Source organism: Delphinus delphis, chromosome 9, assembly GCF_949987515.2.
Source record: "Delphinus delphis chromosome 9, mDelDel1.2, whole genome shotgun sequence".
NCBI lineage: Eukaryota > Metazoa > Chordata > Mammalia > Artiodactyla > Delphinidae > Delphinus > Delphinus delphis.
In genome coordinates, this window is record NC_082691.1 from 52,134,790 (window position 1) to 52,145,997 (window position 11,208).

Consider the following 11,208-nt stretch of genomic DNA (forward strand, 5'->3'; position numbering starts at 1 on the left):
GTTCTAATACTGCAGTGATTTAAATACTGCCTGGACTGAGGGACTGTGTTTGTAGATTCTGATTGCCTAAGAGGAGGAAGCCCTACAATAATCTGACAAGATATTCCTGTTTGTTAATAGATGCTGCTTTCTCAGTGACTAAGGAATTCACCTGTTTGTTCCAGTGTGTGCTGAAAATGTTCAAGAAACATTTGTTCCAGTATGTGCTGAAAATGTTCGAGAACCTTCTAAAGCAATAAGATTATTTCAATGTTTCCCTTTACTAAGAGCAGCCAATCATACATGTCTGTTTTATATATAATGGGTGCTCAATAAATGTAGAAAGTTAATTGTGCGTTAAGTACTGTTAGACGGGCAAGTATGTGGCACTAGTGCTCTGCCACCTCCTTATGACAGCTATTCATGTCATGTCATGTCATGATTCATTCAAGTCATTCCCTGAGAAGATATTTGAGCAGAGAATTGGAAGAGATGAGAGAGTGAGCCATGGGGATAAGTGAGGATATTGCAAGTCTAAAGGTCCTGAAGCTAGATCATGACTTGACGGTCATGTTAAAGGAAAAACAGGAGGCAAGGATGGCTAGAGTAGAGTGAGCAAGGAGGAGGATAGTAGGAGATGCGGTCAGAGAAGTAACAGGAGGCCAGATCCTGTAGAGTTCTGAAGGTCATAAGGACTGGCTTTTACACTGAGTGAGATCAGGAGCCACTGGAGAATTTTGAGCAGATGGGTAACATGATCTGGATTATGTTATTAAAGGACATCTGGCTGCTAGGAGGAGACTGGACTATGGGGCATCATTTGGGATGCTACTGCAATAATCTAGACAAGAGATACAGGGAGTTTGGACCATGGTAGTGGTAGTGAATTAGATTCTGGATATATCTTGAATATGGAACTAATAGTGCCACAGGAGTTGTGGATCGAACATGAAGTTTGAGGTAAAAAGAGGAGTCAAGGTTGACTCCAGTGTTTTTGGCCTGAGCAACTGAAATGATGGAGATGCCAGTAACTGAGATGGGGAAGAGTAAGTTTCGAGGAGAACATGATAAATTAGAGATACATATTAGGTATCCAAGGAGTGATGTCAAATATACTCCTGGATATCTGAGTCTGGAGTTCAGAAGAGAGGTCCAAATATAAATTTGAGAATAATCAGCATATAGATAGCATTTTAAGTTAAGGCCTTGGATGAGATCATCCAGGACCATGCTGTCCAATACAGCAGGCATTAGCCATAGGTGGCTATTGAGCATATGAAATATGGCTAGTCTGAACTAAAATATGCTGTAAGTATAACACATTGGATTTTGAAGGCAGTATTTAAAACAAAATAATTTAAAATATCTCATTAATGTTAATGATGAGTGTCCACCATAGAGAATTACCTTACATGGTTACTACTGCATCTCCTTTAGACAAAGCCACTCTTTCTAAATTAAAACTGGTCCTGAAGAGCTTCCTTAGTCAAGGCCCAGTATTGAAATTGAAGGTTAAGACTGTTCTATCAATCATGGACAGAATGGTTGCCTATATTGGAGAGAAATATGGCTACAAATCCAAGATTCAAAAGCTGAGCAGATTTATACAGGAAATTTTCTAAAAGTGTTGATTTTCTGTCAGTGAAAATTCTTAAACTTGGAGCAACGATAAAATGCTTCCTGAAAGAAAAAGAAAAATAATTTAATAGCTCATTAATATATCATTTTTTTAAAGTAATATATTTATATTGATTATATTTTGAAATGCTAATATTTGGAGTGTATTGGGTTAAATAATATATATATGAATTTCATCAGTTTATTTTTGCTTTTTTTAATGTAGCTATTAGAAAATTTCAAATTACACATGCAGTTTGCATTCATGGCTCACATTATTTTTCTATTAGACTGTGCTGCTCTTGGGGGCAAGTTTAGATAGAGAAGTGATAGAATGACTGAGTCTTGGAGCACTCTAAGAGGAAGGGAAGGTGAAAGGAATCAGCAAGTGAGACTGAGAACAGTGGCTAGCTTGGTAAGAGGAACCAGCAGCCAAGTGAAGAAAGTGAAGGAGAGAGTGATGAACTGTGGCAACTGCTGCTAATAGGTTAAGTAAGTTGAGGACTGAGAAATGACCACTGGGTTTAGCAAGGTAAAGGTCACTGGAGGCTTCCTGGGATGTCATTGTAAATCAATCATTAACTGTTTCCTACTGAGTGCAAGTACTGCCGCAGTATCGTTCTCAACAAAGAGCCCTTGGAAGTCACTTCCAATGGACCAGAATTGAAAAGGGAAATGATATCGATTTGTCATCACTGATTCAAGTTACATTCTAGTGATTCTGTTTATAACATCTGTAAAACTCATAATAGAGCTACACTTCTTTTAGTGTTGACTTGCCTTCTTAATAGTGAGAATACTACACTATACTTATTTCCCCAGAGGAATTAAAGATTTCTAAAAGTACTTTTTATATTTTCCGTTTAAATAGTGTTAGCCCCTTATTGGCAAGATAGCAAACAGGCCTGTGAAGAATACCTATCATGATCAGCAAACAAGAGATTGCTCTAACTGTAGCCAAATCATATTTTGAGAAGCTTTCTCCGTCCCTCCCCCCAGTATATTGTAATTTCCATTTCATGTTATTTGATCTTTCACAAATTGGTCAGATACAACCTGTCCGCCATTTCATTTAGTAGCCAATACGTATCAATAGACCTTGACTTCACAAAACCTGCAGCAGCAATTCCTTAGATTCTATATTAAAAAGAAAAAAATAAAGAAAAAGACGGTTCTTCTCTCTTATATTGTCTGGAACAAAATATACCTCCTAAATTCAGGGGGAGAGAAATTACAGTTTTTCACTAGCCTTTTCTCTTATGGATTAAATAATTTTTCTTTAGCCCTTTCTTATATGGTCTATCTAAAATACATTTGGTCATTTCAGTTGCCATTCTCTGGATCTTTGCCAAATTCTATATAATTCATTTAAGTTAACCAAGTGATTTTCATTAAATATTTGAACTATGTTTCTCACCATACCACAATTATCTTGGGTTTTCCTATGTGCTTAATTCCTATTTATGTGTCACACATATTTTAGTGACAATACCACATGATTGACATATTAACCTCATTTTCCTTTAAATGCAGACACATTTTCTCCTTACAATTCTGGTTTTATTTTGTCTTTAACATGTGGCTTTCTAGAGTTTTTACCTGAGTAAATTATCAATATACAATTCAATCATGTCCTCCTCCACAAATATTTAAAATGTACATAGGCTTTTGAATTTTAATCCTGTTCTAAAGAACAGGCACCTCACCCACTGATGAATTCTGTATTTTGTTATACAAACCATCTAAAAATGAGTCAGAGTCCCTCAAATGTCTCATCAGTAGTTCTTTACAAACAGGTATACATCTTTCTCATTTTTCAAAAGCAGTTATTGTGAAATAGAAATACCAAGGATTTTACTGATTGTTCCCTTCAATTTTTCCAAGCCTAGAACAAAACATTGAATATCCAGATACATGATCCTATGGTAATAAAAATGTTATCTCAAAATTATTCAGAGAAACTTTCATCTGTGACTTTTTTGGTAAATCAGATAATCATCCACTCAGTGTTTCACCACTTTGTCTGTCTTCATGACTTTGTTTCCCTAATTAGAAGACATTGCCACCTACCATTTCCACTGAGCATTCTCTACCATCACTTGACATGCAAACTGCCTAAAACTATGCTCAAATCTTCCATCCAGTAGCAACACTTACAAAATTCTCTATTTCAGTTAATGACCTTCTTCCAGTCTCTTCAACTTGAAGTCTTGGAAACATCTTGAGTTCCTCTCTACCTCATCCATCATATCTATCAGGCACATGTCCTGTTGTGCTTTCTTTCCCAGGGTGTCTTGATTCCTTCCCGGTTTTTCTTTTTCCAGTGCCAACATGGTAGATTATACCCCCATTAACTTATATTTTGAAAATTTCAGAAGAACTCCAAGCTGGTATGTCAGTTTCATTCCTCTCCACTACCTTCTAGTCCTTATAAGTCTGTCACATTAGCTTTCTAAAACACAACTTTCACTGTCATTCCATTATAAAATGACTTCCTATGGCCCAATAAAATGAACTTCAAATTCCTAAATCTGTCATTCAAAGCCTTCCATAATCTGCCCTAGTTTTACTATGTAGTCCTAACTCCAACTCCCCCTGCTTCCCAACTCCCCACTCTAGTCAGGTGCTCACTGGGCTCCCCATGAAGCAATTGCTAAATCACATTTACACAATGCCAGAAATCCATATACAATGCCAGAGTCATCACAAGACAAATATTTATGGGACATATAATTGAGCTTATTTTTTATTTTTCAAATGCAACTAGTACTTTTTTTTTTAACTAGTACCTTTTGTAATTAGGGTTAAGATGAAGAAAAAGGAAACATTAAATCCTAAAACCAAAAATGATTATTTTTACTTATAGAGGTGAAAGTATATAAAAAGAAAATAGGAGGGAGCATATTGGTGTATCTTTTACATTTTATAGAATGAGAAACTGAAAGATTAAGAAATTAAATGACTTGCCCAACTTTCCATGGTTAGGTAGCAAAAGTCTTACCCAGAGCTAGTCCCAGACGCCTTAATTTAAGCCTTACTCCATTGTGTTAAGCTGCTTCTCCAAATGAAATCAGTACTTGAGTTTGAAAGGAAGAAATACATGCTTACAGAATGTATTAAATAGGACTTCCCTGGTGGCGCAGTGGTTAAGAATCTGCCTGCCAAAGCAGGAGACATGGGTTTGATCCCTGGTCCGGGAAGATCCCACATGCTGCAGAGCAACTAAGCCTGTGCACCACAACTAATGAGCCTGTGCTCTAGAGCCCGTGAGCCACAACTACCGAGCCCACATGCCACAGCTTATGAAGCCTGCGTGCCTAGAGCCCATGCTCAGCGACAAGAGAAACCACTGCAATGAGAAGCCCGCGCACTGCAACGAAGAGTAGCCCCACTCACCGCAACTAGAGAAAGCCTGTGTGCAGCTACGAAGAGACCCAACGCAGCCAAAAAAAAAAAAAAAAGAATGTATTAAATAAAACTTATGATTTTTTGGGTTAAATTTTAAGGTTTCAAAAGATTATTTATGACTTATGAAATTAGAACTTGTTTAAAGTGGCCTAACGAAACTAACAAAGTATTAGAGAAATCTGAGGTGTTACTTCTATCAAGATGGAATTATATGCCTGTAATCCAAGATATTGCCATTGATTACTGAAGAGAATATATGCTAACTTTAGATCTTCAAGGATTTTCATGCCACCAAGTAGTCATAGACTATAATCTAAATGAATTTCTAAAGGAGTTGTATCAAGGGTCCATGTAGTTTTTAGAGTTAAGGTACACTTAGTTTAAATATGAAAGGAAATTTCAAATAATCTTTCAGTGTCTCTCCTGTTTCAGCCAAGAGTCTGTGAAATGTTAAATACCCTCTACGCTTACAGTGCCCTTCCTAGGGAAATTGCCCTGATTTGCTATGGCTTGTGCTGGATTTGAGTGAAACCAGCTTTGTTTATCCTGGGCTATAAATGTTTTGACCTCTAAAAAGACTGCAGACAAAGGAGGCTGACCTCCTGTGAGTTAGTATGGCATAAAATTCTAACCAATTTCAGCACTCATTTTGAATGGTGATGTATGGACCTAATCACACTGTCTCCCTCTTGGAAAGTCAGATGCCTTGTGAACTAAGAGAATTTAGGCATGATTCCAATTTTCCATGATACTTGATATACTTCTCAGTCTTGGAACTTCTGGAGTAACTCTATGACTCAGAAGATACTGTCCTGGGCTACCTACATCCCAGTATGTCCTTGCACAAAACCTCCATTGCCAAAGATAAACGGAGTATAACTTTTCTTTACATCTTATAAAGCCTAACAAATAGATCTTATGTAAACTGCATGCCACTTTAAAAAAAGGGCAAAATAATATGAAATATTTGAATGCTTTCTATATACCCAGAATTAATATATAGATCTTCACATAAATTTCTATTCACCCAAGAAACCAGGACTAGAACTTACCATTGTGAAGGTATGTAAGGTAATTCTGAATATGTTTATATACCCGTATGTGTGTATTTATGTGTGTATGTGTGTAGGTATGTGTGTGTGTGTAGCAGTCTATAAAACTTTACTAGAGAGTCTCTTGGAATAAGCTGTCAACCAGTAATCATCACAAACTTCTGTTTCTACTAGTGACTGGAATATCATTTGGAACTCTGCAGCAATGATTTAATAAAGGCTATCTAAAGGTTTGAAAGAGCTAATGTGTTAGAAGGATTCGAATGTGACATCTATATTGACAAATAAACTGAGATATGACATAGTACCACTTTTTGAAAGAAAATATCCTAAATTACTAATTTAAAATATAGAATCTCAAAGTCTACAGATATGATTTAGAGTTGTAAAGTTTGCTGATTTTCCTTTATAGGAGTGACTTACTTTTATCTTTAAACATTTCTATAGTAGCTTTAAAAAAACTTCATATTTTGTTAATGTCCAGATTACATTTGTTAATTTCTTGATTTCATACTGTCTCCAACAGTGGTTCTCAAACTTTAAAGTGCATATGAATTATATGGAGTGTTTATTAGAAATATAAATTTCCTAGGCCAGAAGGTCTGAGAAGAACTGAAAGGACCCAGGAATCTGTACATTTAATAAGCAGCCCATGTGACGGTAATGCAGGTGGTCTGAGGACGAGGCTAGTGCTATAAACTGAATGTTTGTGACCCCCAAAATTCACATGTGGAAATCTTTCTTTTTTAAAAATACTTATTTATTTTGGCTGTACCGGGTCCTAGTTGCAGCGTGCAGGATCTTCAGTTGTGGCACACATGTGGGATCTAGCTCCCCGACCAGGGATCAAACCCGGGCCCCCTGCATTGGGAGAGCTGAGTCTTACCCACAGGACCACCAGGGAAGTCCCCATATGTGGAAATCTTTTTTTGTTTTTTAGCATCTTTATTGGAGTATAATTGCTTTACAATGGTGTGTTAGTTTCTGCTTTATAACAAAGTGAATCAGCTATACATATACATATATCCCCATATCTCCTCCCTCTTGCATCTCCCTCCCACCCTCCCTATCCCACCCCTCTAGGTAGTCACAAAGCACTGAGCTGATCTCCCTGTGCCTATGTGGAAATCTGAACCTCTGTTGTGATGGTGTTAGAAGGTAGGGCCTTTTGTAGGTGATTACGTCTTGAGGGCAGAGCCCTCATGAAAGGGATTAGTGCCCTTATAAAAGAGATCCCAGAGAGCTCCTTCACTCTTTCTGGCATGTAAGGATACAATGAAAAGTTGGCAATCTGCAACCCAGAACTGATCTCAGACTTCAGGCCTCCAGTACTGTGAGAAATAAATTCCTGTTTATTAGAAACCACCCAGTTTATGGTATTCTGTTATAGCAGGCCAAACAGACTAAGACAGCTCCTGTTCTATAAGTAATGATTTGCCAAATACATACCAACACAGATATAAAATTATCACTTCTTTTATACCACTTAAATTATAGTTTTTGCTGTAAGATTTAAATTTGGGGAAATGTATATATGATAAAATTCTAATAGGGGAAGCTCATCTTTAAATAATCTAGGTTTGAAAAATCGACAAAAGATATTAACAGGTCACAGAAAAAGAACTGTTAATGCATTAACATTAAAAAAAGTACTTTAATGGATGAAAAAATCCTGGACCTAGCTCATGAGACAAATGCAAATTAAAACTATACTCAGACACCATTTCAAGCATACCAGGTTGGCAAAGCACATGTCCTTTTAAGTGAAAAACTAATAAAGGGGTTCATAGAATGCATTTTATAATTCAAAAGGTATTTGTATTGGCTGTTAGAGGAGATCACCATCAAACATTTTCATTACCCAGCCCTTATATACAAAAACAGCATTTTTGATGCATGCTATTCATTGGCTGTAAAGTCTTTGGTTGAGCATGTTGCCAATAAATATTTGATTTTCATTTTAATTATAAGGGTACCCATTACCTGAATAGCCCTAAAAAACTAGTAATGTAAGGTATACAATTCATTTGTATAAATGTAGCATGATATGCTCTATATATTGGTATAAGTAATGATTTCACAAAGTTTGTCCTTACTTTTGGTATGTACATATGATTAGCTTTGCATTCTTATACAATAGGAAATGTGGATTTACATGTCAATGAAATTCAATCCCGCATAGACTGACCAATCCATCTTTAAAAAAATGGATTACATGTGAAGATATATGGAAATGGATCACACACTCTTTTATCAGTATTGCTGTAATTTTCATGATTATTTTTCTTCCAATTACCTGTTTAATGAAAAACATGAGTTAGTTTTCAATAAATTTTCCTGTAACAATTTCTGTTCCATATATTTTAATCCAAATTATTATAGCAGGGACTTCCCTGGTGGCGCAGTGGTTAAGAATCCGCCTGCCAATGCAGGGGACATGGGTTCGAGCCTTGGTCTGGGAAGATCCCGCATGCCACGGAGCAACTAAGCCTCTGGCCACAACTACTGAGCCTGCACTCTAGAGCCCGTGAGCCACAACTACTGAGCCTGCGTGCCTAAACTACTGAAGCCTGCACGCCTAGAGCCTGTGCTCCGCAACACGAGAAGCCACTGCAGTGAGAAGCCCACACAGTGCAACAAAGTGTAGCCACCACCCCCTGCTCCCCGCCACTCACGGCAACTAGAGAAAGCCTGCACGCAGCAACGAAGACCCAATGCAGCCAAAAATAAATAAATAAAATAAATAAATTTATATTAAAAAAATTATTATAGCAGTCATGTAGCAGTCCCTAAGAACTAGAGAAAGTAAACAATCACTGTATACAGTTTTGATTTCTTCTCTTTAATCTCATGTTTATCTTTGATAGTTTATGAAAGTTATATCTGCACAGTACAACCTAAACAGGAGAATTAATGCAATAATCTAGAAGACTTGAGCAGAACAAACAATTGAATTAATGAGTTCAATTCTCCACATTCTTTCTTACTTTTTTAAAAAGTTTTATTTATTTTTGGCTGCGTTGGGTCTTTGTTGCTGCACGCAGGCTTTCTCTAGTTGCAGCGAGTGGGAGCTACTCTTTGTTGTGGTGCATGGGCTTCTCATTGCGGTGGCTTCTCTGGTTGTGGAGCACCAGCTCTAGGTGCGTGGGCTTCAGTAGTTGCAGCACATGGGCTCAGTAGTTGCGGCAGACAGGCTCCAAGAGCACGCAGGCTTCAGTAGTTGCAGCATGCAGGCTCTAGGGCTCATGGGCTTCAGTAGTTGTGGCACGTGGGCTCAGTAGTTGTGGCACACGGGCTTAGGTGCTCCATGGCATGTGGGATCTTCCCAGATCAGGAATCAAACCCGTGTCCCCTGCATTAGCAGGTGGATTCTTAATCACTGCACCACCAAAGAAGTCCCCTTTCTTACTTTTTTTTAAAACTAAAACTCAAGATAAACTTTCAGATGTTCTGTAATACACCCTTATCTTTTGCTTCCTTCCCCTATTTCTCTTTCATCTCTAAAATCGAACCTTTCCAATGTGCCATTCAGAACTCACAAGTGTAGTCAGCAAAATCCCAAATATCTAAAACCTCTTCTCTGATCTTTTCCTTTACTTCTTGATCTGCTGAAACTTGTTCTCCCCTAACACACTGCTTTCCCTGTAGTCCTCTTAAGTGGTAGCTGTTCCTCCCCATAACCCTTTGTGCTATGGGGGCTAGAGGTAGAGAACAGGCTTTCATCCATACAACTCTACCCAAACTGCTCTTGTCAGGGTCACCTAAGGCCAGCTTATTGCCAAATCCAATGCCCAGATCTGGTTCCTTCTTGCTTTCCTGACCTCTAAATGTTGCAGTGCTCAAAGTCAGTTCTCGGATCTTTTCTCTATCTCCACTCACTACTTTGGTCATCTCACCTAGTGCCATTGCTTAAAATACCACCTATCTGCTGCCTACTTATAATTCCAGCTTGGACTCTCCCTTGAACTCCAACTTCATATATCTAATTACTTATTTGACAACTCTACTTGAATGTACAATACCTAAATACATTCAAAGCCAAACTTTAAAAATACATCTAAAATCTGCTCTTTCAATAGTTTTCCTTATCCCAGTAAATGGTAGTCCTAATTTAGGAGTTCCTCGGACCAATAATCTTGGAGTTATCCTGGTCTTTTCTCTTTCTCTCATAACTCATATTCAGTCTAATAGTAAATTGTGCTCACATATATCCATAATCCTGCCACTTGTTCCCCTTCCACAAGTATCACCCTAGTCCAAGCGATCATCATCGCTTACCTTGATTTTTGCTAAGGTCATAGCTGGTCTCTCTGTTTTACCCTTGCCTCCTCTTGGTATATTCTACACACTGTAGCCAGACTGATCCTATAAAAGGTAAGTCACATCATTTCATTCCTCTGCTCGAAACCCTTTAAAGGCATTACATATCATTCAGAGTAAAACCCAAAATCTTCATGAGGCTACTAGATCAGGTCTTTGATCTCATCAACCCTCTCTGCCTTACTTACTCTGATCCCGCCACATTGGCCTCCTTGGTCTTTCTCCAAAAAGCCAAGCATGTACCTGACTCAGGGTCTTTGCACTTGCTATTCCCACTGCCTGGAATGTTCTTTCTCCAGACAGCCAGACAGCTCACTTTCCAATCCTCTCTCTCATCTCTGCACAATTATCATCTTATCAGAGAAGGTCTTTTCTGAACATCCCATAAAAATGTCCTGTCCTTGCCTGGCTTTATTTTTTTTCATGGTACTTGTCATTACCTAACATCATTTGTTTATTTTATGTCTCTCTCCCATCTCATGCCACAAGTGTCCCCAAAACAGTGACTTTGTTTATTTTGTTCACTATTATACCCCAAAAGTCTGGCACATGGCAGGTGCTCAATAAATATTTATTGAAAGAAAGAATGAATATTGTACACTCCTCTTTTTCTCTCTCCCCATCCTTCCCTCCCTCTCTCTCTCATTCCTTCCCTTCCTCCTCCCTTGCTTTAATATTCATTTAAATATTAACTAAATATTTCTGTAGTAGAACTACCCACTGCTCTTTGATAGTTCCCCAAATCAATTAAGTTTGCAAATTAAGTTTTGTTCTGATGATGGAAAAGGATTTTTATTTGTTCTTTTCCCCCCTTTCTTGAGCAGTGCTGTCC